Raw genomic sequence first — 27369 nt, 5'->3', positions numbered from 1 at the left:
TGCTTGCATCTTTCCTTGGGGCACATTCTGTTCTTCATTTCCCTTACTTGTTCTCTGGTCTGCAGTTCTGAACAGCAATTCACTGCAGAGATCCCTGGGTTAAGTAGTGAGGGAAATAATTCCAGCTTAAGCATGTTAAGTTTGGATGAGGGCACAGAATTCTAGAAGAAATTGAAACTTACAATTGTGCTTAATTGGCTTTAACCCTTCAACATATTGTGTAGAAGTACATTGGGTAATAATATATACTGTTGCACTGTGCAGATGTTAAAATGTAAAATCCTTTAAATGCAAACAGCACTTGTCACTCCATCAACTATTCAAATTGTCAGAGATGTATCAACCAACCCTAACTACCCTCTGCAGGCAATCTGGAGCCAGCCTGCTGTTTAATAACCAGCATTTAACAAGAAATAACATGTAGATGTGGTGTGTGGCTTAAAACATTGTGTTAAGCGTCATTAAAACTCAGTCTCCTAAGAGCCTTATTAAAAGAACCCTTTCCTCACCATAATAAAACATTTCTCTGTGACTGTTTTGATCTACATCTAACAATACAAACAAAATGCCTCTTAATTTAGCATCCCACTAGAGGGCCATTGTGATTGTAGAACTGTAAAAGCAGGGAGGAAAAAAAAAAACCCAACAACCCTAAACTACCCTTCCCAAATCCCACCTCATCAGTGAAACTAAAGCACTAGGAGCCTTTGATTTTAGGATTTCATTTTTACAGGGTTTTTTTCCCCCCTTTTGTTCCATGTATCATTATTATTTGGGGCTGAGCCTTTGTTCAAGACTGGAGGAAAAGGTGACTGATGACTCAGAAACAGGTCCTGCTAATGGGGTCAGCATTCTGCAGTCGTTGCATGGGGTGATAAGTTCTCAAGACAATGCATACATGAAACCTGTAAGAATTCATATGCTTTTGATGGTACTATTTATTTGAAAAGAAAAATAAAATTTGCTTACCCTACGATTAGTCTGAAGTCCTCCCATCCTATTATTACAAGAGAAAATACATGCATAATTTTGTCAATTAACAGAGATAATAATTCAGATCTTCTAGGATAGAAACATAGAACAATCAGATTCTGTTTCTGATCTTCCTCCTTCAAAAATGTGTGTGCCAAGATTCTCTGCACAACCTTCCCCACTGCTTCATAGACAGTTACAGAGCTAACAAAATTGACAAACTACAATAATATCTTGATAGAGGATGCTAACAAATTAGATTTAGGAAGACTGTTCTAAAATTTCAGTCTGCTGAATAACTTTTCTAACCTGTAATATTTACAGTGACACAAGTAGAAGTATATTGGATTGTAAATGACCAATTAATTATAATTGTTCTTTCCATTCTTTTGAAATGACTACCAACAAAGGAGAAATTGGTTTATCTCATTTTTAGTTAATCTTACCTGCAGGACTGAGACAAGACGCCACACAAACTGCTTTTATTTTCACTCATGCTGTTTATCCAAATGCTGAAGGAAGTATTTGGATAAACAAGTATTTGTACTCCAGATTCTCTAAGTTTACCTGAAACATTGACTAGCTTTCCATGGTTTGAAAAAGTTCGTGATATTTTTCCACTAAAATATGGCAAGGTTCAAGAATATAGTTTTCAAGATTCAACAAAATATATTAATCACACTTTTTAGTTAATGGAGGATGATTCACCTTTAAAATATATTTGAATAGTTCAAAGTTCTTGATATTTCTCACAAATATGAAAGTTGTCTCTAGTTGGGGTATATACTTGTTTTTTGTTTGTTTGTTTGTTTGTTTGCTGTTTTAGCAATAAACCATAAATATTATTCTGAGTATTAGTTGGTAGGCCAAACAAACCAATGAGATTACTCTTTTGTAAATTCTCTCTAGTAACATTTAGGTTGAACCACATGAAATTGCCATCTCATAGATCAAAAATGGATGACAATCAGCAGTTTCATATGATTCAACTGTCTCTTTATGAGATTTAAGTGATTTATAACCCTTCTGCCCTATTCATGGGAATACAAATTGGTGCAACCACTATGGAAAGCAGTATAGAGGTCCCTCAAAAAAATTAAAAATAGAACTGCCATATGATCCAGCAATTTCACTCATGGGTATTTACACAAAGAAAATGAAAACACTAATTAGAAAAAAAATTATGCATCTCTGCATTATTTATAGTAGCCAAGATATGGAAGCAATCTAAGTGCCCATCAGTAGATGAATGGATAAAGAAAATGCAGTGTGTGTGTTTGTGTGTGTGTGTGTATATATATATATATAATATTTAATATATATATAATGAAATATTACTCAGCTATAAAAAACAATGAAATATTGCCATTTGCAACAATATGGATGAACCTCGAGGGTGTTATGCTAAGTGAAATAAGGCAGACAAAGAAAGACGAATACTGTATGATTTCACTTATATGTGGAATCTAAAAAACAAAGCAAATGAACAAACGTAATAAAACAGAAATAGAGTCATAGATATTGAGAACAAACAGTTGCCAGAGAGGAAGTGGGTGAGCAGAGGAAGAGAGAAATAGGTGAAAAATATTAAAAAGTACAAATTTCCAGTTACAAAATAAATGAGGCATGGGTTTGAAATGTATAATGTGGGGAATATGGTCAATAATTATTTAACATCTTTGTATGGTGATAGATTGTTAATTAGACTTATTGAGCTGATCATTTCAAAATGTATAGAAATTTTGAATTACTGTGTTGTGGAACAGGAACTAACATAGTGTTGTAAGTCAATTATACTTTAAAAACAAATGAAAAACTCCTAAAAAAGAGATCAGATTTGTGGTTACCAGAGGTGAAGAGTAGGGGGAGGAGGAATTGGATGAAGGCAGTCAAAAGGTACAAACTTCCAGTTATCAGATAAATAAGTATTAAGAATGTAAGGTGCAACATGAAAAATATATATGTTGAATATTATATATGAAAGTTAAGAAAGCAAATCCTGAGTTCATCACAAGGAAAAAAATATAATTTTCTTTTTTTTAATCTTCTATTTGCAGAGTGTTTTCTTTTTCTTTTTTTTTTTTTAATATAAGTATAGTCAATCACAATGTGTCAATTTCTGGTGCACAGCACAATGTCCCAGTCATGCATATACATACATATATTCATTTTCATATTCTTTTTCATTAAGGGTTATTACAAGATATTGAATATAGTTCCCTGAGCTATACAGAAGAAAGTTGTTTTTTTAATCTATTTTTATATATAGTGGCTAACGTTTGCAAATCTCAAACTCCTAAATTTATCCCTTTCCACCCCTATTTTTTTCTATATCTTTAGTTTTATATCTATATGAGATGATCAGTGTTCATTTAACTTATTATTGTAATTATTTCATGATGCTTGTAAGTGAAATCATTATACCTTAATACAGTAATAATATCAATTTTATCTCAATAAAAGTAAAAGATAAAAGTAAAAAAAAGCAAATTCTTGAACAAGTAAATAAAGTGAATTACGAGTTCATTTTAGTAGCAGTTTCTCTGAACATGAAGATCAAGGTTCAAACAGTCTTTCCTCATAAAGGGATGATTCCAACATACATGCAATGCTGTAATACATTCTTCCTAAAAACTCAGAGGAGAGTTTTATGAACTCAATGGTGAGCCAAACATTTCTTTAAACCAGTTCAGTCTGAAACTACATGCTGATGGTGAAGAAGGAGAGAAATGAGAGACCGAATTAGTGACTTGTAAGGGTGACATGTCAGGAGTGTGCCCAATGTCCGCTAGAGGAGAAGGCTGTATTTTCACTCTCTATTTTATCTTTGAATAGGGAGTTTTGTGAATTCACTACCTTTTCACCACATTAAAATACACTCAGGGCCCAAGGAAAGCTGCCAGGTGATTCCTGGGAGGCCCTCTGGAGACAGAGCCATTAGTGAAGTGCACAGTGTAATTAGAGTGCAGGCTGCAAAATCCATTCACACCAATGTGATATGAGATATTACCTGCACCCAACTGTAGTTTTCTTTTGAAATCTCGCCATATTGTGTTCCTACGTGACATTTTCCTTGTAAACCACTTCCTCTTCTCAGGCAGCAAGTATTTCAGCAATTTAAAGAAATTATACAATAAGCTATCTCAATAGAAAGTATGCTATCTAAAGTTAGCCCATAAGAAAGGTCTTATGAAATTCATGGAATTAATATAAACTAGATCATTATGATTTAACTCTGATAAATAAAATCTCACATAGGGATTATGGTGGCTTTCCAGGAATGGAGAAGTTCACAATACAACTTGCTATGCTATCAGATATTGATACGCAATGTAAAAGACATCCTTGCTAAAATGTGGATTTCCATTCATTCAAAACCAAGTTTTTGAATGCCTCCTTACCAGCTATATTAGGTATTGTGGATCCAAAAATGCAAAGATACAGACATTGCGTTCAAATTATTTATTGCATAGTGGGTGGACTGAAAAACAAATAAAAGCACCAACAAGGAGAAGGGCAAAGGGCAGTGGGAACACAAGACAAGCACCTTCATTTAACCAGAAAATGCTTTTTACTTGTTGAGACTTGAAGACTAGGAAGACATATTCCAGGCAGAAGTGGCAACATGCATAACAAACACACGATTACAGAGCTTTGAAGGAGTGTGGAATGTTTGGTTAAATAATGAGGTCTAGATCATATAGGACAGTACAGGCTGTGCAAAGAATATAAATTTCACCCTTCATGGGAATGAGACGCAACTGAAGAATTTTGAGCAGATGAGGGATATAGTGAGTTTAATTTATCTGAGAGCAGTGTAGATAGGTATATTGAACAGATGTGAGACTGAGGGGTGAGGTGGGACTCTTGATAGCCCAGCAGAGAGATGACAAATGTCCACACCAGTGCACCTGAAGTCTAATGATGATAAGAAGATGGATAAAAGAGATATTTAGGGAATGAAGTTGGTTGGACTTAATAACTAACAGAATATGAAACGGAGGAAGGTAGGAAAAAAGATTTAGGATGATGTCTGACTTGAGCCTCATATTTGTTTCAATTGTCATCTATATCCCAAACACCGTCTGATATGTTTCCCCAGCCTACTCTTCTGAATTCTCCATTTTGGTTTCTACTTACTTTAAACTCGTTGTGACCAGTTACTCTCTTGCTCCCATCGATGCTCCCTTTCTTTGTAACTTAACCTCAACACGTGGCATCATCATTTATTTACCTATTAGCTCAAGCCATAAAACTTGCTTGTCAGGTTTAAATTTCGTTCTTCTTCCTTCCGATAAACTACCTAGTCCCATTGATTTTCCTTATAAACATTTTCTCAAATGTCTCCACTACTCTTCTTCCCACTGCCATGAATTCCCACCTCCGCTTTCTGCCGCAAGCCTAAGCTACCAAATGTCTTCTCTTTTCTACCAAAATAGCTTTTTAATTGTTTTCCCAACCTCACCTTCCTTCTTTCTTGCCTTTCAATCCACACTGAAGCCAAGTGATCTATAACGAGATACTTTTGAAGTCCTTAACATTAGCTATTCAGCTTTGGTCTCTGCCAACAGCTTAAACCTGATCTCACACCACTTACTGCCTCCTCTGTACATACAATTTCTGTGACTCAGCCCTACTGGCCTTTCTTTCTTGCTTCAGCAAATTCATATATTTTTTTCTCTCTTTCTGAAATGCTCCTTCTCTTCTCCCACCTCTTAACATGAATAACTCTTACTCATGTTTCTCAAGTCAGCTGATGTATCACTTCCTTCAGACTAGAGTAAGACCCTAGGAATAAGTTTATATAATGCTCTAAGTCATTTTTGTATCATTTAATAAATACTCTTTTAATAAGGAATAATGTACTAGCATGAAATTGGAGTGTAATAGTTCAGAGTTGGGATGGTGATAGGTAATGTGATCAAGTTGAACAGATGGAAAGAAATTAACATTTAAGAGGTAAAGAATCTGTGGGGTTCATTTGTTAGACGGGTCAGATACAAGGAAATTAAAGGCCTTCACACTAACAGCAAGCATTGAAGTGGTGGACGATATGGTCAAGTCAGTGGTGAACATGTAGATATTCAACAGAGAGTGGCACAGGCTGATCGTAAAGACATTAAAGAAGGAAATAAAATTTGAGAAACAGCAATGGGGTACTATTAGAATAAAGGTATGGTCACTGACTTTGTAGAATTTATTTAACATGGGAAAGGAAGTTCATATTAAGAAGGGAAAGTAAACCAGGGATCCAGATGTATGGACTACTGTGGGGGTGAGAGTAAGGGTGATGGAGAGGAAAAATGAAGGTTATACTTGGTGAATGGGTGACAGTAGAAGAAACAGAATTTTTCATTTCAAATTTCTAAACAGAATTTAGATTAAAAGTATTCTGATGAAAAAACCTGACACAGCCTCTCTGTGGTTGGGGAAGTAATATTTATTTCCTGCTGTTGAATCTCAATTGTACCAAGAGGATGAAAGTTAAACAGATCTGTGTCTAAAAAAGTAGAGAGTAAGACGGTGCTAAATATCACTTGGAGTAAGAGTCTGAAAACGATAGCCTGTGGGCTGAATCTGGTCCTATGACTGATTTTCGTATGGGCTCCGAGCTGAGAGATTTTGTTTTTATATGGTTGAAAATATCAGAAAAATAACATTTATATTGACTGCTTTATATTATGCCACGCAGTGTTCTCAATCTTTGCATTTGTTAGTTCATTCAATCTTGATAACAACTCTGTGAAGCAGGTACTATAACTCATTCTTAGATGAGGAAATTGAAACTTTGGAAGGTTAAGTAAGTAGTCAAAGATAAGACAGTCAATGAATAGTTCAGCTGGGATTGAAACTCAGGCAGTCTTAACACAGAACCTGTGGGGTTTTTTTAAATATACATTTTTACTGAAGTATAACCCATTTACAATGTTGTGTCAATTTGTGGTGTACAGCACAATACTTCAGTCACATAGGAACATACATATATTCATTTTCATAATTTTTTCACCATAAGTTACTACAATATGAATATGGTTCCCTGCACTATACAGTATAAACTTGTTATTTATCTATTTAGAACCTGTGTTTTAACCTGCTTTCCCATATGAAAAGTTAGTCCGTATTATGAGGGAAGTCTGTAAGTGTGAACAAGAGAAATGCAGGAAACACATTTTGGTGTGGTCCCAGGATGAAGCTTCAGAGAAGCAAGGGAAGACTTTGCAGAACAATAAGACCATGTTTCTACCATGATGACTGAGTTAAATTTGAATCCTAATTAATCAGAATGTTTCCCCTACCAAAGAAAGAATTCCATTCTTCTCATTAGTAGAATTTTAACTATAAAAGTTTTACTCAATTGTTATTATTATTATTATTATTATTATTATTATTATTATTATTATTATCAGTTATATTTTGAATTTTGTCAATTAAAAATTTACAGAAGTTTGTTTTTCTCCCTTTTGTTATCAGTACCTTCATAATATCATTGATTTTGTCTCTTGGCTCACAAAGCCTAACATATTTACTTATCTTGCCCTTTACAGAAAAAGTTTAACAGCTTTTGACTTAGAGTAATAATCTACAACTTACTCAACCCCAACTGCAAATTAGGTTAAACTTGGAGTATATACGACTATGTCTACCATCAGTGTCTAGTAAGATCAGTTGAATGTCTTTGCATCATATTTGCTTAGATTTCTCTAACCTGTTTGTGATCCATTTTTCTGTTATTCCTAGTTTCTCACTAACTAGAAGAACCAAACCAGAATGTCTCCCACTGCAGGCAGTTTGCTTTCTCCATAGAGGATTTTGCCAGTGGGAAGTACATCTGTTCTTGCTGTTTGAGGTTTCTTTGTTAGTTTGCTCCTCCCCCGCAGCCAATATCAGTTGTCCCCTGTGCATATATTCACTTCATTTCTGCCAAATTTTACCAGATGTTAGCTGTGTTACTGAGAAGGGAAGATGGACAAAATCCAAAATCCCAGATCAACTACCTCCTGCCAAAGCTCACCTTAATTCCTAAGGGGTATATATACAGCAAATTTCCTGTATAAAGCATCTCGTGTTGACAATTGCAGTGTCAGTCAGTTTTTTTTTTTCCCAGTGTGTACATGCTGTTATATTTGCACACAAGGAGGCCTAACATAATATCCATATTGTTTCCAAAATGAAAATTATATTATTCTGAGTTTAATTTTTATTTTTTACATATCTATATATCTAAAAGAAACTAAACTTAATGTTGCTAATGTAAACAGCAAATACCACCAAATCTAGACTGTGAATTCCTAGTCCAGAAAGCCTAGAATGCCAAAGAGAGTAAGTTATATAGTGCCCATCACCTTCTGAGGACCAGTCAAGGGACACAGCCAGCCAGAGGCAAGCTCCCAGGAAAGAACCAGGAGAATAAATTTCCTGAAATAGCTCTTCTTCCCTAATTCACTCTCCAGATATCTTCATTGACTGACCCCATAGCCAGAGGGCACCAGGTAGAAAGCAGGGTGGGAAAAGGTGGGGAGTAAATTTGGAGGGACCAAGAGAAGATGTTCCTCATCGTTTTCCTTTCCTTATGAAGTCAGTTAATACCCACCTGTGTATACGTGCTGTCATTGCACTAGACCTGGAAATATTATATTAAATGAAGCTCATTTATGGTCTAGTCTAAAGGTCATTTTGATGGGTAGTTTAGTTTTGTGGAATGAAAGAGTTAGATCAAGATGTGCTAGGACCAAAGGGTACAAAACATATGTAGATTAAACAAACAGTTAAGAATCACAAATGAAGCATTGTTCTCTTTTATTTTCACAACAGATGGTTGAATGAAAAACTCCAATAAACTCAGAATACTGATTTAATAATGGAATATTATCAGCAAAGCTCATTTAGAGTATGTAATTGGATTACATCCTTGATTATATGTGCAAATACCTCCTAAGAAAATAATAGTTTAATTTGGTTCAGTAGTCATTTCAAGACTTTGAACCTTATGGTTTCTAAATTTTTGTGTAGCATGATAGTCTAGAAAAGCAATATGCATTTATAAGTTGAAAATTATCCAATCTAAGTTGTTTCTAGAAGAGTAAATAATACTGCCACTAGAATGAAGGAAAGTTCCTATAGAAAACCTATTACACTGTGGTATAACTCAAGAGAAACTAGTGATCATCAATTTTTGGTGTGTATTCAAGTTGAGGTAATAAAATTGATACCCCAAATACTCCCACTAAAATTGCCATATTAATAACAATAGCAATAATACCCTATAAATATAAAGAAATGGCTCAGAGGGAAAAAATTTTTTGTTGCTGTTAGAGTAGGTCACAGATTCTTAAAAGATTTAAGCTGAAACTCACTTCAGTTTGCCATTTGTCTCAAAGTGATTCTGTAGACTAGAGACCAGTAATTAATGCAATAGACATTTATTTCCTTGTTTTAAAGACTTTATCACCTCCCTAACACTATGTAGTCTCTCTGTAATGAGATCAAACAAGAGACTCATATCTTACTTGTGGTCAGCTAAGATCCCCATAAAATTTTCCATTAGCTTATTTGAAGCTAAATCTCTCTCTTAAATGTATTTTTTAAATCCTCAAATCAAGAACATTGTATATCAGGTAACCATGTTACTTTAATTTTTTTTTGTTTTGTTTTAAGTCAGTTATTCTAGTTTATACTATACTTTATTCACATTCATTCTGCCATCTGGCATATTAACTATTCTTCCTCTTTGTGTTTGGATCACAATTTTGATGATGATAGACTCAGGATGGAAACCTGTGGTGTATCAGTGGAGACATCCTTACAAGCTGACAGAGATTAATTAAGCAGCATCAGCCCTGAATTTATCTAACTGCATGGTTTTAAACCTTTCTATTTAAAAAAAAATTCATCAATGCATATTCTTAATTATTTATTAAGCTCTGACTATGTGAAAGAAACATCCAGGAGATGGGAACAAAATTAAAAAGCCATGATCTCTACCTCACAGGCTACCCAGGAACACTCACATTTACAGGTTACTGTAGTTAATGTGGTAAGAACTATACAAAGTCTCAGAGAAATGATGGTGCCCAGAAGGTCCAACAGGAAGAGTACATGGATGTTCTAGGCACCCAAGGTACATGGCTAACTTTCCTTGTTGCTTACTCTGTTTCAGGAATTATTCTAAATGCTTTAATATGTTAGCTCATTTAATCCTCACAATATTTGAAGACCCTTTGAGATGGGTTTCAAGGTCACATATTTAGCACTTCGTGAAGTCTAGATTTGAACATTGGTAATCTCTGATTAGAGCCTCTGGTCTCTGGGGCCAAATTTTAACACCCATAAATACCAAATTAAAAGTAGTTGCCTTATTATTGCTAGTAAGAGGCAAGTATCAAGAAGTGATTAAAAATTAACTGATGCAGTTACATATTTAAGAAAGATGATTCTAGGGTCAGTTTGAAAAGTGGAGTGAATAAAGACATTTAAGGAGACTGGAAAACTAGAATTTTTGACTTCTGTACAGAGGGCAGGAGGGCCTGAGCATGGGTGAGGTTTTACTTACTCTGATCAGTTCCACCTCCATACCCATGACCCTACTTATGAACTGTGCCACAAGAATTCCTAAAAATTTCTCCCTCTTCACCTAGTACCTCAGGGAATCTCCTCCAATTGCTACCCACCAAAGCTACTTGCTTTGCACTGTTTTTGTAGACCTGATTCTAGGCTTGCTCATGACAAGTTTCACTGCTTCTTGATATCTTAGATCTAGATTTGACTTCCTAAAGTCATACTTCATCCTTTCCCACTTTTGCACCAACTTTATTTCCTAGGACTCCTAATTTGAGACTAAGCTTGGTCAGGACACTTAAAATGAAGCAGAAGGGGTGTTTCAACAAGAAACTCGATCCTTTCACTCAAAGATCTTACTGAGCCTCAGAGCAGGTTTTGAGGCATCTCTCTTTCCGTGCCCACCTCTTGCGAGCCTCAAAGTCCAATGGGCTTTACCTCCACAATACATTTTGAAGGATCTAGGTCAATACTACCTGGGCTTAACTAGAAATAGTGTAATCCTCTCTTATGCCTACTGTAAACATCACCTATAAATGTTCCATGAGGTTTGCTTCTGTGGCAAATTTGAAATCTTTCATGGAATGGGAGCAGTTAATAATGTATTGACTATTCTATTTATACACATTCATACATATTACACCAGTGTGTCAATGTGTAGGTTGTGACTAAAGGCCACATCCTGACTAGCAGCCATCACACAGAGAATACAGCAGATTAATTCATTGTGATTTATAAAAGTGATATGCATTCTTAATATGAATTATTTGTTTAATTAACACCTTCTGCCTTAACAAGGTGTGTTAACATATGGAAGCATCTGTTGAGCCTGGCCTCCTGATGTGAAATGCAAGATTTCTGAAATTTAAACATTTGCACGTATGTATGAACACACATTCAATGGCTGTAATTGGCATAGCTCTCATTTAAACAAATAGTTTTATGGGTAAAAGTTTAAAAAAAAATCACAATTGATTACCTCCACACCCCAAAAAAAAATGTTAAAAAAAAAAGAATCACACTTCATGATGAGGTAAGTTCTTATTTTAAAGCTGTGTTGCTCCAGTATATGACAACTAACCGTCTGGTCACTACAATAATGCAGTTTGTTAGACAGTTGGAGCAATCAGAGGAATTAGCATTAATCTGAAAAAGCTTTATAAAAGAAAACACTTTGTAAAAGTAGGTAAGAAAACTTGGTGGAAAAGCGGAAGGGCAATCCACTGTACAGAAGCAGAGAGTTAGAATTTTTAAAATTTGTCTCAGGATTTTTGATGCCCCTTCTTAAGAACATGTGGGGGGAAAAATCAATTATAATACAGAAAATAAACAACTGCAAGGGTATATTTGAGGGAGGTTAGTGTAAAGTCAACTTAGTGTCTGTGATTAGGAGTTTCAGTTTCATTTGACAGGTAAGTAGGAGTCAGTGTAGGAGTCAAAGGGGGTGAACTGACTGCAGTATATAAATCAGTAGTGGAAGAAGTAGCCTATCACCTGACAGCTTTAGCTACCGTTCAGTCATAGAGTGTTTAGGAGTGAAGCCAAACATTATGATGGCAAGAATCAAAAAGAAATTTATAGACATAAGAAATATCTGAGGAAGAAAAGATTAAAATAAATGAGTGACTGTCTTGATCCTTAAAACTGTGAACAACTGAACAGTATTAACAATGGAAGAGATTTTAGGTAAGGAAAGAGGTTTTGCAGTTGTAAGTAAGGAAATAGTTTCTGTATAGGAATATTGGCTATTAGATATCAGTGTGCAAGTAGAAATATTTTTGAAGGGCCAAAATTTTTTTTAAGAATAAGGTTAAGTCTCTATCAGTAGAAATATTCAGAAATCTGTGTTATTGGCTGACCAGCAGATGGACCAGATGCTGCAAATGTAGTTTTCCATCTGTGTGACTTTTTCAGTTTTATTATTAACATTGTCTCCTTTCAAGAGTTCCTGGTGTGTGTGTGTGTGTCTGTGTGTGTGTGTGTTTCTGTGTGTGTCTGTGTGTGTGTATGTGCGTGCCCACATATGCTATTTCTGTCGTCTTGCTGCTTTTTGTCTGCTTCGTGGTGCTGAGCCTCAGCATTGGAAAACAGGCAACAGCAGGTTGAGTGTTAAATGAAAAGTGTAAAAATGGAAGTAGCAGACTAAAGTTGATGTGGTGAGATTCATAAGACTAGGGGATTAAGGGAAAAGAGAAACTGCTCCTTTCCAGTATTTGCTTAAAAAGATGTAATGGAGTAAGATATAACCATTTGCCATACAATTAAGATAAAAAAAATAATCACCAATCTTAGAAAACTTGTTAGGCTCCACTAACCATGCCATGATACCCTGTCCCACTTAAAAGTCCTCGTGGGATAATGAGAGCTAAGCCTAAAAAAGGAGCAGGCTCAGACTTTGGGGATGGAAACATTCTCAGACAAATCATGACACTCTCAAGGAGCACACAGAAGCAGAAAGAGAAAATGAAAAAAAAAAAAAAACTACTTCAAGATTTTAGATGCTTGTGAAAATACATATCCGAAATGTCTGTAGGTGAAAATATTATTTAAAAGGAAATGCCAATTCTTGCTACTCAAGTTTTAGCATTAAAATAATTCATTTCATATGTCAGACTAAAGAAACACATAAGAAGCAGCAGAATTTTTAGAAGTAAAAAGAGTAAGATAAAGTTCAGTACCTAAAAATCTTGAGATTCTATGGTTTGTAAAAATACATTGTGAATTCAGTTGAGCCATTTTAACCCTAATTAGAACAGAATAGAAACATCAACTCTAGATAAAGAAATTGTGCCCTTTCACTGAAAACCTCAAAAAAGAAATAATTATCCAAGTTCATTATTTTTCTTTGTTTTAGTATTATTTTCTTTATCATAATCCTATATCAAACAAAATAATTCATGACAATTTGAAAACGTATTTTCTTCTGTTTTTCATTCTGGACATTTGCGATAATTATTCCTCCTTTAGAATGTCTCCTGTTCTCTTATTCAGAACCTCTTTTCAGCTTCCTGTTTGATTTTTTTAGACATCAACTTTTGTTTCCTTTAACACATTTTTATTTTCACTTTGATATTTTTATCTGATTAATAATAATCTTGTGAAATGATTTTCCAAGTGAAAGCTGGACAGTCTCTGGTTGAGTCAGCTCAGATGACTAATGGGAATTAAGAGTTTTGCGTGTGTGTGTGTGTGTGTGTGTGTGTGTGTTTAATATCTATCCATCCATTATTTCCCAGGCCTTTTCTCTTTCTTGGAAATGTCCCCAAGGTCATGTCTAATTTCAGAGCCCCTCAGCCATGCCCCAACTTCCCTGACCCCCTTTTATTTTTAGAGAAACCCTCCTTTTTCTTTCCTAGTTTCCTTTAGAGGAACCCTCAGTTTCATTTCTTCTCAAACTCAATTGTTGTCTAGTTCTTTCATGATAGTCCTGAAGTTTTGTCAAAACTAGATCTGAATCATTAGCAATTGAAAAAGACTTTGACTTTCTTTGAGAGATTTGGAATTAAACTTCAGGAAGAAAGGAAATCATTCTCATCTCACTCTCCCGTTATGACAAATAAAGGAAATAAAACAGCAATGTTTCAGTATTCGAACAGTCCAAACATTTTAATCCTGTACACAGTCATAAAAAATAAATGTTGATGAAGTGATTAAGTGACGTAGTTGAAGGCTTATCCCTTGTCACTTTCTACCACAAAGGGTGGGAAACCTTCCTTGCAGCTTGACATGGGCCTGTGACACAGCTCTGTTCCCAAGGGGAGGGAGGTCATCTGGTGGTGATGGTGGTGGATAAAGGTTTTTTTGGTAAAATGATCAAATGAGGGTGAATAGGATGTGATACCTGGAGATGCAGCATTCTCTCTATGACCACAAGACAAGGCAACAGGATGTGCCCTGAGGATAGTGAAGAAGAAAAATGAAGGTCCTGGGTCATGGATGGATTCTGGGAACAACTGAACCACTACCATCAACTGTCTACATTCTAGCATTTCTTACTGCATAAGAGAAATTTCTTTGATTAATTATTGGTCTGGTTTTCTGTCATTTGCAATCAAAACTAGTACTAACACACTGTTCAAAGCTTCATCCTCATGAATACATGCCCTGGAGCCGACACTGTAACAAAGCCAAGTGTATTTCTCATAGATGAGGACTCTTGTCCATTGTGGCCCTGACCATCAGCATCCCCTGGGGAGAAAAGCTTGTTTAACTTTAGCTGTGTCTGTTTGAGCCACAAATCTAAGAGTTGGGAGGAGGGAAAGGTATTGAACATTAGCTGGATGCTGTCTTTTCCTCCACCCCACTTGAATGAAACCATTTTCTTCCTATGGCTAAAATCAGTCTTGCAAATTGGCTTCTTCTGTCTCAATTACCAGTTCAGGACACATGTTCAGGCACACTTGGATCCTTACTTTGTCCAAGTTGGGATGTCCAGTATTTTTATAACACTTACGCAACTTACTGAATTACAAGTATCCGGAGTGGCAATATGTTATTCAACAACTCTCAAGTAGTGATGTAGACAAGCCCACCCCATTTATTAGCACAAATTGGTAAGAACTAGTCATAGATCGTATCTATGACTAGTTCTCTGTCTAGATTTTGGATAAATAAGTTCCCTTCTTAGGAATTGTTGTTTCCTCTAGATATCAATCTTAGGTCTTTAACTTAACTTCATAGGACTTGTGATTTCTTTTCTGTCCACCATTAACTGTTTCACACTCTTAGATGTTCAGATTGTTGGAAGAAACTTTTCTTACAGATTATCACAGCTCTCTTGTTTTAATTTATTTCTTTTTCTACTTTAATCAGTTTTGTATAGTCTTCCAAAGTTTTTCTTCTCAAAGTTTGTTGACCACTTTGAAGTTACCTTCACCTTGAAAATATTCCTTCATAATATTATAAGATCATCTATTAAGTAAAATATGCCAGACAATATATGTTACAAATATTATAATCTGAGTTTAGGTTATTTATTTACATGTCATACAGCTAAAAGTATTAACAATATACAATGTTTCATATATTTTTAGAATATTTAAACATCTAGTTTCTACAAATATGGTTTTTATGTCCTTACTGTATTTCGTATTGGCTTGATGAGGAAAACTTGTGTATCATGAGGGCAAAATTAAATTCCTGACTTTATAGTTATATACAAAGGTGAAAGCTTGAGCTTCCTATATATAATGTTTAAATCATTCAATAATTGCAAAACTATTTTTAATTATACATTTTTTTAAAAAACCTAGTATTTCCTATAGCCATAGAGTACATTGTGACAAATGCAATCACTGGAAGGCTTGTTCTGCTGTCTAGGGCAGTAGAAGGAACATGGGCTTTAGAATTTAGCAAGGGCGGGCTTAGCATCGCCTTTCCACGCTCTGTCTCTGTCACCTGAGGGCATCACTTTACTTCTTTACACCTCAGTGGCCTTAATTGTGAGTGGTAATAATAGTGGCTATTTAGTATTGTGATGTTTTTCTTCATCTCTTTTAAAATTAAACATATAAACCAACAAGCCTTTTTTCTGACAATACCTTTGTTCTCTGACAACTAAAGATTTAATTTCCTCATGGAATGAACCTTTTTCAATTAACTAGGTTTATTCTCCAAATCAAACTTCCTCCATTTCAGAATAGCTTAAAATTTTTGGACTAATGCTACTGTTCTGTGTTTACATTTATGGCAAGTTTTTTTCTCTCTCTGTCACCCATGGCTTCCGTTATTTGAGATATAGCAAATGCATTGACCATTCCTTTGATGAACTTGTTAGCTTGTTGACTCTCTGCCTAAGATAGAATGTTTGCTATTTCCTGTCATTTTCATGTAGGTTATTCCTGCTTGAGCTGTGTTTTTCACAGATTTAAAAGTGAAAAAACTAGCCACATTTCTCTTTTTAAATGTCCTTCTCATTCAGATGATCCTTCTCATTGGCATTCGGTGGCGTCTCTAGCACTTACCATCACCTGTTACTTCAGCTTTATTTGTAAAAATGGTGAAGTGTCTTTCGGTTTCCCTGGTGTCATAACGCAAGGGGACTCATATGGAAGGTATGGTGAGCCCAGTGGTGGTGAGATCCACTGGGCAGAGAAAGGAGACCAGGCTCAGGAGAGGTGGCGCAGCAGCAGCTCTGGGCCTGCCTCCCAGGCCCTCGCTCAGCTCTGATTTCAGCTGTGACTGTGGCGGATGGCTTTCTGCAAACTCAGACTCATCTGACACCAACTCACCTGAAGTTGACCATGTGTCTTTCCATTCTCTGATCTGGAGAATTCTCTGGCACTACAGGAACCTGCTTAATCTACTCTGCCATCTTTTAAGTGAACAATTCTGAATGACATCATTTTTTATACTTCTCAGAAGGTTTCAGAAGGTCAAGCCAATCTGTCTCTTAGTAGTAACCTCAAAGTGCTTCCTTATCCAGGTTTTTCTTTCTTCCATGACCAGTCTGTCTCCTCCTTTTCTCCTGCTTCATGAAGTCAGCCATCGAATACACCGCCTCCACCCAAACCCTTATCTCTGACTCTGCTTCTGGGGAAACTGTACCTAGAACAGGTGTATTCTGTGAAAGGTTGCCCCTTATTCATATAGTTCCCAGGGGCGATGCCCAGAAAAGCACCTAAACCCAGGAATGGTGCAAACAATGTCGGTATAAGAAGGAAATCTAATTTTGTAGTTAGGTTCAGACAGGAAAAGAAGGGTGACACCATTTTTGTTCTGGGAAGTTGGCCCATTCATAGTGGGGTCTCAGCAGACAACTGAGAAAACGAGAGCCTTTATAACAGCAAGGTGTGGTACAGCCAGACAGGCCAATCCCAGCACAGAGCTCCTGGTTCACCCATCCGAGGAATGAATCTGCTGATAGAGGACCTAAGTTGGAAACTCATATGTGACATTGTTTCAACATGTCAAGGTCAAGTGAGGAATGCTGCAATTCAGAAGCTACATAGGAGTCCCAAACTCATTTATAGAACCTGAAATACTAGGTATTTGCAATAAGATGACTCCAAACATTTTAAGCTAGTTTTCTGGGTTGCTTTTTGTTCTTATTTTCCAAGTGAATGGCATTTGTCACTTCATCTTCCTATTTGAGAAAAGTAAGAGCTAACACAAATAGATCAGTATTTTTCTATTTTTTATGTTAATATTGTGGAGGCACTTGGAGTTTAGAGAGATGGAAGAAGGAAGGAGTATAACTCTCTATCTCCCTTTGTCCTTGGAACCTCAGAATCACTTCCATGGAATCCTTTGTGTTCCGGGAAACAAGGACCCTTGTCTTATGTGGCTTTAATTCTCCATAGTGTCTACTTGATGAAAAGTTTTGAAACTTAACTTCTACAATGCACAATTAAATGGATAATTCTTAGAGGTGAAATGGATAATTTATAAAGGATGCTTATATTTCCCAGATTTCTGAAGCAGTCTGAGCAGAGCAAAGTGGAGAACAGGTGGTAACTTTAAGGCCTCAATACAACATCCAACCAGTAACTAGATAAACAATTACCATGGAGATGGCTTAACTTTCTGTTGCTGTCCTTCTGGAAAAAAAGAGTTTGTCATGTGGCATAGCTTTGGCTACTATGTTAGGCCCCATGGGAAAATTTTCCCAGTTGCTGACGGGTCTTGCAAGTCATAAGATCTGTGTTCAAATCTCAGCTTTATCACATGGTGACCATATAACTTTGGACAAGTCACCTCATTTCAGTGTTTCCCTTTCTGCTAAATGAGTGGTTATCTTGAAATAGATAACCAATATCCAAGGCCCCTTCAAACTCCAGCAATTTTATTCTAGTTCACAGGCAGCCCAAATGTTCATAAAATATTCTGGAATTGACAGTACATGAGATTCTCAAGTGAACAAAATGAGTCATTTTTGGATATTTATATTAAACATTTAACGATCATTTTATTCCTCTCAAAATGCATATTTATTTTTGGTTTAGGCATTGAGGTGTAGATTTAAGTTTTGTTGGCATGAACGCTCTGGCCATTTTTATAAAAGAATGATACACTTGGGAGATTAAAAATTCTAAAATGCAAAAAAGCCTAGGAAACGTAAACTATATTTTAGTGAACCAACTGATTTTGCAATTGTCAAATGCATTTATATTCACGTTCACAATAGGTTTCATTAGAGATTCTTAGCATATTTTTACTACATGATTAAAACCTTTATAATGTTTGAAGACATCTCTCCTAAAAGAACAAATGCAATAGAAACAGATGAACTCAAATAAGATAATACATGTGAAAAAAATTTTTAATTATAAAGTGTTATAAACATGTAAAGGAGTATTATAATTAGGTGTAATATAGTTACTGAAGTTGTATAAATTATTTATAGATAATTTTTAAAAGTCAAAATGACACATTAGATGTCATACTCTTATTTTTATTTTTGTTATATATTTTGGGAATCTCAAGTAGAATTCCATGCTCACAGCTGCTGATTGTACTCACATGTTGATCTGGGCTAAGGAATACCAAAACTGATCAGTTTTTGTGGTGTAAGAGTTTGTGGGTTTTCTAGGCTACTTCTTGGTGAAGTGTTAACCCTCTATGCAGGATAATGAAATCTCTGGGCTAGCAAAAGTATAATGGATAGAAGTGGAAATTGAACTTGCACTCTAGTAATAATGAAATGGGAATTTGGAGAATTACACTAGGGAACAAAGGGGATCTAGCACTGTCGCGTTGTAGTCATTTAGTTGGATCACACTTACCAATGGCAGAGACTGAGGCTTCTGAAGAAAAGGCTCTCTCAGCAACATCAGGATGGAGGGTGGGGGTTAGTCAAGGGGGAACCTGCAATCCATAGATTTATCAGCTTGCCCACCAGGCTGTAGATTGCCCCTAGCAACATCCTGTTCTCTCTAGGCTAATGTGTAAAGGAGCTCATAAGTTCTCAGTCCCCACCAGGTACCTCTTTTGTGGAGACCCAGTCTTGAGAATGCCACAAAGAAAAGTCAACATCCTGGTGTTGAGTAGGTTTTAGATCCTTTGTTTGGGATGAGGAAAAGCGTAACAAGAGTGTAGCTAATTCTTCCTCATGATAAGTATGTAAATTAAGTTCAGTGCTCAGTGAATCAGTGACTCTACCAGTCTAATAAATGTTGGGTGCTTAAAAAATGCATAAATTATAGAGGAAAAATAAAACAAGTAAAGTATAAAGTGAAATTAGAAGGATGTTTTCTAGATGAGCTATTTGATTCCAAAAGTTGTTATTTTGGATTCCTCTTCTAGTTACTTGTATAGAAAAATATTTTACTTCATTTTTCAAAGAGTCAAACTACTTGTTCTCACTCTTTCTGGCCCAGGCTTGGTTGAAGCTTTTTGGAGATGTGAGAGACAGCAGCCTTTATACTGCCTACATGGCTGATGCGTTAGGATCTAGGAGGTGGCGAAAGGTAAGGTGTACTTGGTAAATTGCATTATTTTTCTTGCAATTCTGGCAGTGTAGTTATGTGCTCTGGGTCAGCCTGTTTTCTATGCACAGACGGAGGAATTAGATTCATTCTGGCAGTAAGAAAAATCAGCACTAGAAAATAGATTCCCCAGAGTCACACTCAATTGCTTGGCTCACTGAGCTATGTTGCTTCTGAGGTGGTTCTGAATCTGTCCTCAAGTCTTACAGGTATTTCAGACAACTGCCAACCAAGCCTATGAAAGTAGTTTATGTGGATGTGAGCTTACACTGCTCTGAACTTTCACTTTTTAAAAACTAGATGATTCTTTAACAATGTAATAAACATCTGCTAAATATAAACTTAACAATCTCCCATAAAAACAAATCTCATGACAAAGAAAGAAAATGGAAGTACATGACTTGAAGGTTTATAGTCTGATTTTCATTGAGACCATTGTCAGATTTCCTTTGGCCAATGCAGAGATTTTGTGTGACTGTATTGAGAGTCAGTGCTTATCTTTCTGTTGATGTTAGAGGCTTTTATTAGAGAAATTATTAATAGAATGCTTACCCTAAGTCTTGGCTTGTTATTCAAAATCCTTCCCAAATAAAAATATTTCAAAATGGAAATGACTGTTACCCCTGTTTTCAGTAACATTCAACCTTGACAATTTTAGAGGACTAAATGCTGCTTAGAGACACTCTGTTTTCTGCTGGTCAATGCCATTGACTTTAGAAAATATCTGAAAACAGAGATCTCAGTTCATTGCAGCTTTTTTCCAATTTTCTCACAAAGTTCTCCTTCTTTATTTCGTTAAAACCAATTAGGCATATTGCACTGGCAGAGATTAATACTGCTAAATGTCAATGATGTGTCTGCTTTGAAAAAACTATTGAGCTGAAGAGTAAATAGCAATACAATAAAAATGGCCTGACATCTTCCTTGCAAGAAAGCAGAGAGCTGCGAGATGGCAGGGAGAGTAAAGAAGGGGATAATAATGGTTGATCACTAAATTGATTTTAGTAGTTCGTGTTCCCAGATAATCCACTGAATATACATGCAGAAAACAAAGCAAACCAAAAGGAAGTGATGGAAGGTCATAGCTGGTGGGTACCAGTCTGTGACATAAGTGGCGCTATTGGCAAGGCTCTCAAGAATGTGTTAAAAATGAAATAGTGACCTTTTCTCTTCTGTATGGCTCCAAATGTCATTAATTAGCAGCATTCTTGAAAAGTCCCGTGGTCCTCCAGGCATATGGACTGTATTGTTCAGTTTCTAAAATCTAGTTTCCATAAGAAATCTCAAACTCTGCAGCCAAACATCACATATAACAGAAATATTCTTCTTAGTTGGAAACCGAGGTGACTGGCTAGATCAGAGCAACCAGCCATCTAGCCAGGGCACCAAACCGGCCTGCCACCTTTTTGTAAGGCCCTAGGGCTAAGAATATTTTTAAAAACATGTTTATGGCTGAAAAAATCAAAAGTAGAATAATATTCTGTGATGTGTGAAAATTACATGAAACTCAAATTTCAGTGTCTACAAAAAAAGTTTTCTCAGAATACAGCCACACCTATTTGTTTCTGTTTCTGTTTTACCCGTGGCTGCTTTTGCCATGTAAATACAATGGCAGAGTTGAGTGGTTGCCACAGGTAGCATATAGCATGCAAGGACTAAAACGTTTACTACCTGGCCCCACACAGAAAGTTTGTTGACATTTAGGATAAATAATTATTTAAGAATAAGTTTGAGGCTTCAAGTTTGATGTTGAATTTTTTTTTCTTTCTGTATTCAATTTTCAAACGTAAGAAGAGGAAGTAAATTTTGTGGGAGGATAAGAGGAAAGAAAATTGCAAAAAGTTGAGTTTTATTTAAGAGCTGGAAATTACTCTGTGTATTAATATTAGTCAAAAGGGTCAAAATACTGATAATTGCCACAAAAGTGATAGATCTAAATCCACTGTGCTGAGTAACAGAAGCCAGACACAAAAGAGCACATACTATATGATTCCATACATACGCAATTCTAGAAAATGCAAGTGCATTTCAGATGACTAAAAGCTGATCGGTTGTTGTCTTTGGACATGAAAGAGGAGAAGGAAGGATGGATTGCAAAAGACATAATCTATTTTTGGAAATTTTGAGAATGTTCTGTATCTTGATTGGAGGTGCACCTGACAAAATCCGTCCAATTGTATACTTTAAATAGGTGCAGATCATTGTACCTAAGTTATGCCTCAATAAAGTTGATTTAGAGATAGCCATGTTGTGACTGAAAGTTATAATTTTCTAGATCCAAAGCAACCTTTTAACCAGTATTTAATTTTTTCCTTTAGCATGTTTATGCAACCTCATGATTCAAGCTCAGACTGTTGCTGATGGAGCAAAATCACACTGGATGCACTTTTTCCCACCATTTCCATGAAAGAGCTACCTCTGCAGCCTGCACCTAGTCATCAGTGTGTCGTGAAATGCTAGAAATGTTACTTTATGAGAATATGCGAGATTGGCATTAAACCAGGCTGCGTAATCTGTTTTTGTTTTCATCATACCTAGCCATAAGCGATTCAAGATGCCGTGATGAAGTGTGAAAGGAAATAAACTAATTTCAGTGGATGTTGCCATTTCCCCCTCTACTCTCTATTCTTGTCATCCCAAGGCACTTACATCTTATGCTAATAAGGTCTCCCATGTCCCTTGTTCCTTATTTTATAAAGCGTTCTTTTACATAGTATAGTTCTGTATTATAGTCTGGCTAAATATAATTAATCTCTTGCTGGAGATAATAGATCCTTGACCTTGTAGGAAGTTATTTATGTGGTTGTTGGTTGTATACCTATTTTTAGACTTACCCTTTAAAGTATAATGTTGTAGTTGATTTTCTTTCAAGCTACCATTTGTTCTATGATTTAAAAATGCAAAAGGTAATGATTTGATTTTAGTCATTGGAACTAGGGTTTAATTATAAAGTTATTCTTCTTCCCCTTTGACAGAAAAAGGAAGCCATAGAGTTTTCATGTAGCTGAAGACAAGGAGTACAAACAAGATGGTGACTGTTACTCTGGCAACACAACATTTGTATGTATTCATTTATTGAATTTTCCACCAGATATTTTCAATACAGAATATTGAAAAAGTTTGTTTATGTTTCTAGGTTTTATTTATATCACAGTTACATGTGTTTAAATTTAACTCTGTTTTTCCACAGAGGACTGAATTGCTCTTTTCGTTAACTATTAACAGTTGTTTTAAGTTTTCAAACACACTTTTTGGTTATTATCCTTGCAACTTTTTAAAACAGGACATCTGAGAAGGGATTTTTTTTTTCCTTATTACCTTATATGGTAAAGGTATGTAAACTTAAGAGTTCTAAAAAAAGTCCCAAATCTTGTGTTTTCCTTTACTCTTCTTTTCCATTATTTGCTTTTAATTTTTAAAATCAATTTCCACAGCTTCAGCTCTGATTTTGACTTTATTTTTTACTAGACTTTGTCTGTTTTTTCCTTGACCAAGGTTGTATCCAAGCTGGCTGGGAGGTACCCTAGTAGAGGGAAAACAACATGGATTTTGGACTTGCGAAGAAGTGAACCTGTTACCTGTTGGACTACCACCTCGTTGTGACCACAGGTGAGCTATTCAATTATGCTGAGGCTTATAGACTAACAATAGTTAAATTACTGTGTGGCTTTAAGAATAGAATAAGGCTGTACAGGTAAAGCACCTGGAGAGTAAGCACTGGTTTCCTGTGCTTGATGCTGTGTTCTTCCCAGCTACCCTGACCCTGACCTCCAGCCCTGGCCTCTTCATTCATCCATTGTCAGTGATTTCCAAAGGGCACCTTTCGTTATTTTTGGCTGAATTTTAGATATTAAAATGCTTTCATTTCTTATATTGCCATTAACTTGCTGTTCTGCATTTACCTGTGCTAATTATCTTATTATTCACATCCTGAAGTTGACCTTTCTGAAGGTCACAGTCCTAATCTTATCTTTTTGTTATTTTCTTTTATTCAGATGTAGTAATCAAGTATTCTGTATTGAACTTCCAACATTTAATTGATGTGCTAGAGTCATTATCCTCTTTCTATTATATTTGTTCAAATGATAGAAAGTAGAATTAGAAATTGAGAGACTAATATTGATAATATTGACTGAGCAATTCTTCAAAGAACATCATATATATTCTATACAACTATATTAATTCCTGAATTAAGATTTTAAGTTTAAGAATCATCATTAATATGCTATAAAGAATAACATTTGTGAAGAAATGAAGTAAAAGAGCCTGAATGAACACTTAGTCCAGCTTTTTGGGGTAGTATTCTCATAATTATTTGATATAATATCATGTGTTAGTACTGTTAAATAGATTCAATAATTTTAATTTGCTCTCTAGTTCCTAGTTTTATTGTAAATGTGGAATTGGCAAATGAGGCTTTAAACACAAATTCAAAGAAAAAATTCTGAAACATTTATTCAAACATGTATCCCCACTCATGACATGGTATTCCTTAAATCATTATTGCTGTAGCCAATATCTTAAAACAAACAAACAAACAAACAAACAAACAAACACTTGCAGTTTAAGTCTAGGGACTGCATGAACCGCTAAATTTATGAGATCTGACTTTCATGAAAAGGACCTAAGATAATTCAAAGTAATATTCATTTTTTCAAATAACAGTAACAAGGAAGTGTAGCAAATGTTACCAATCCCAGTACACCTCATAGAGATAGACTTACTTGCCTGCTTTGTTTGGGGAGAGAAGAAGACATAAAAAGGAAGGGAGACCAGATGAGTGCTTTTGCTGCAATTAGTGGTGATGCATGTGGTGAACTAAGTATCCATGACTAATCGAGATGGACAGGGCTGTCCCTTGCTAATCACGGAAGATATTGGCCTGTCCATAGGAGAAAGGAGTGATTATATCAAAAAGAACAGTCAGCTATTACCAGGGAAAACTCTGTCAGGACTTTCTATGAATGATAAAAGAAAAGGACAGAGATGAAATTAAAAGCAGTATTAACTATCCTTAAATAAGAAGGCATTTTTATGTGCTCGGTACTGCACTGAAAAGGATACTTTTTTTTTTTAACAAGATGTATTTTTTTAAAGGAACACACTACTGTATTAAGTCTTGAAATTTATGGTCATAAAAATGAATTTAGTCATTGTTTCTTACAGTAATGTAAAACACTTAAAATTTATCATTATTTAATATTTTCTAAATAATCTTTAAGTGCTCATTATAACCCAGTACCAAATCATGTGCAGAACAAAGGATGAAGCCAACTGAAGCAGGTGGGTTGGATTTTTGTGGTGTGGTAATACAGTTCTGTTTTGTTTCCAGTCTGCTATTACTTATGTAAACAGGCAATTAAACCTGAGTTTATAACTCATAAATGATTCTTTTCTTCCAAGCACAGGCTTAACTTTTAAGTTTTGTTGTTGCTGCTGAGGCTTCTGCTTGGATGCCATCTCTGGATTTAGCAAATACTCCTTTTCAGGAATCAGTAGTTAGAAACTACCGTTTTATGGACTGTCACTGAATAACCTCTGTTCTCTCATTATTGGAGTCTTTGGAAATTTTCTCTTTTCCCAGATCATTGCTTAAATCTAATCAAAATATTAAAAAATAATTTTTCATAAAAGTTCAGTTGTTTATAAAGATGTATATTTTCAAATTTTAGAGCTCCAATAAGTGAATATTATTAGTGAAAACATTATGTTACAGTGAGTGAAAAATTCAAAAGAATTTTGGGGAAAAATTGTTTTATTCCTTCCTATAGAATACACACACAATAACTTCAGTAGAAAACTAAATACAGAGTCAATGTAATATTAACAATAAAAATACATATGTGCCAGGCATTGTTGTAAATATTTGTATATATGTATGTATTAACTGAACCCTCATATCAACTCTATAGTGGATTCTGTTTTTATCCTTGTTTTACACACATGGTAACTGAGACACAGGGAATTCAGGCACTTTCTTAAGATCATACAGCTAATATGATAGAACAAGAATTTAGATCTATATATTCTGACTCCAAAGTCCATAAGTTTCATTACCAAAATATTTTCCCTCTCTGGGCAATGCAGTTACAAAGTTCTGTGACCAGAATTTTGACTTAGTAGGGTAGGACAAGCATGAGTTAGATTGCCATGGAATAAATAGAAGGAATGTGTGTATCCTTAGATTTTTTTTTTCTTTCAATGATTGCTGTAGCTCAGCTCCAAAGAGAGGACTCTAGAGACCAGGCATAGATTTTTGGTTGCCTGATACAACTTTGTCTTAAGCCACAAAGGGATTAATAGAAATTGAGATCCTCAGCTAGCTGAAACCAAAATTCCTATGAGTGTTTACTTAATTGACTTACTGCATTTATTCAATTCTAAGACATCATCAATTTTAGAACAATTTCTGGATGTAGAGAGGGCTTACCTGAAATACTAGGAACTCACTAAATCTAACATAGAAGCAAATTTTGGAAATGAGAAACACAATACTGCTAATCAACAGACAATGCACATGATTATAGTTTGTTGGTGAGTTAATGATCTCAGAGGGTTGTCCATGAATGTGACCAAAATCATTTTGGAAAAGGTGGGGCAAGAATAAGTTCTATAAACTTTCTTGAGATTGACTGCTGAAAACTTGATCTTATGAAAGTTTATTTTTCCAACTTTTTCTGTCCTTAAAGGCTAGTTTTTCCTCCACACTTACATTACTCCAACAACATTCTCCTTAACTATCTTTATATACCTTAAAAACTCCCTGAATATACCATGAAGATTCACTGGGCACAAGCTACAACATAATTACAAAGTTCAGGATGTTCTGAGGGTCAGTTCAGTTGTTTTATCATCCACAGATTCATGTTTTGATACCAAAAAGACCTTCAGTTTCCTACCCCTATTTGAGATAAATATATCTCAAATCCTGCTGTTTCTCCCCACCCTCGTTTTTACCCTCTTTGCTCAGGTGACCACCATCCCTTGTCTGGAATGCTGCAATAGCTTCCTAACTGGTCTCCTTACTTTTCTTATCTGCCTTTCTTATCTTTTTCCCCCCTGCATTTAATGCCATCTTTCTAAAGCAGAAATGCAGTATCTCTGTTTAACGTCTTTTCATGCTTCACAATTTTGCTTAGTGAAAAAATCAGGAACTTTTTTATGTCTCTAATATTCTATCTCAGCACAAGTGCCCTTGTTTCTAGGATTTTGATTAGAAAACTCTTCTGCTCCTCATCTCTAGCCTGTTTTCCTGCCACCTGGCCAATTCCCGATTCCTCCTCCAAGTTCGGTTTGGCTGTCTCTTTCTGTAAGACTTGTTCCCTTTCGACTAATGTAGGTATTCCTCCTTTGTGCTTCCAGGTACTCTGTACTTATTTCTTTCTTATTTAAAATGTTCAGAAGGTTGTGAAATCCC

The sequence above is a fragment of the Camelus dromedarius genome, chromosome 1, assembly GCF_036321535.1.
Source record: "Camelus dromedarius isolate mCamDro1 chromosome 1, mCamDro1.pat, whole genome shotgun sequence".
Classification (NCBI taxonomy): Eukaryota; Metazoa; Chordata; class Mammalia; order Artiodactyla; family Camelidae; genus Camelus; species Camelus dromedarius.
This window is presented reverse-complemented; position numbering follows the sequence as displayed.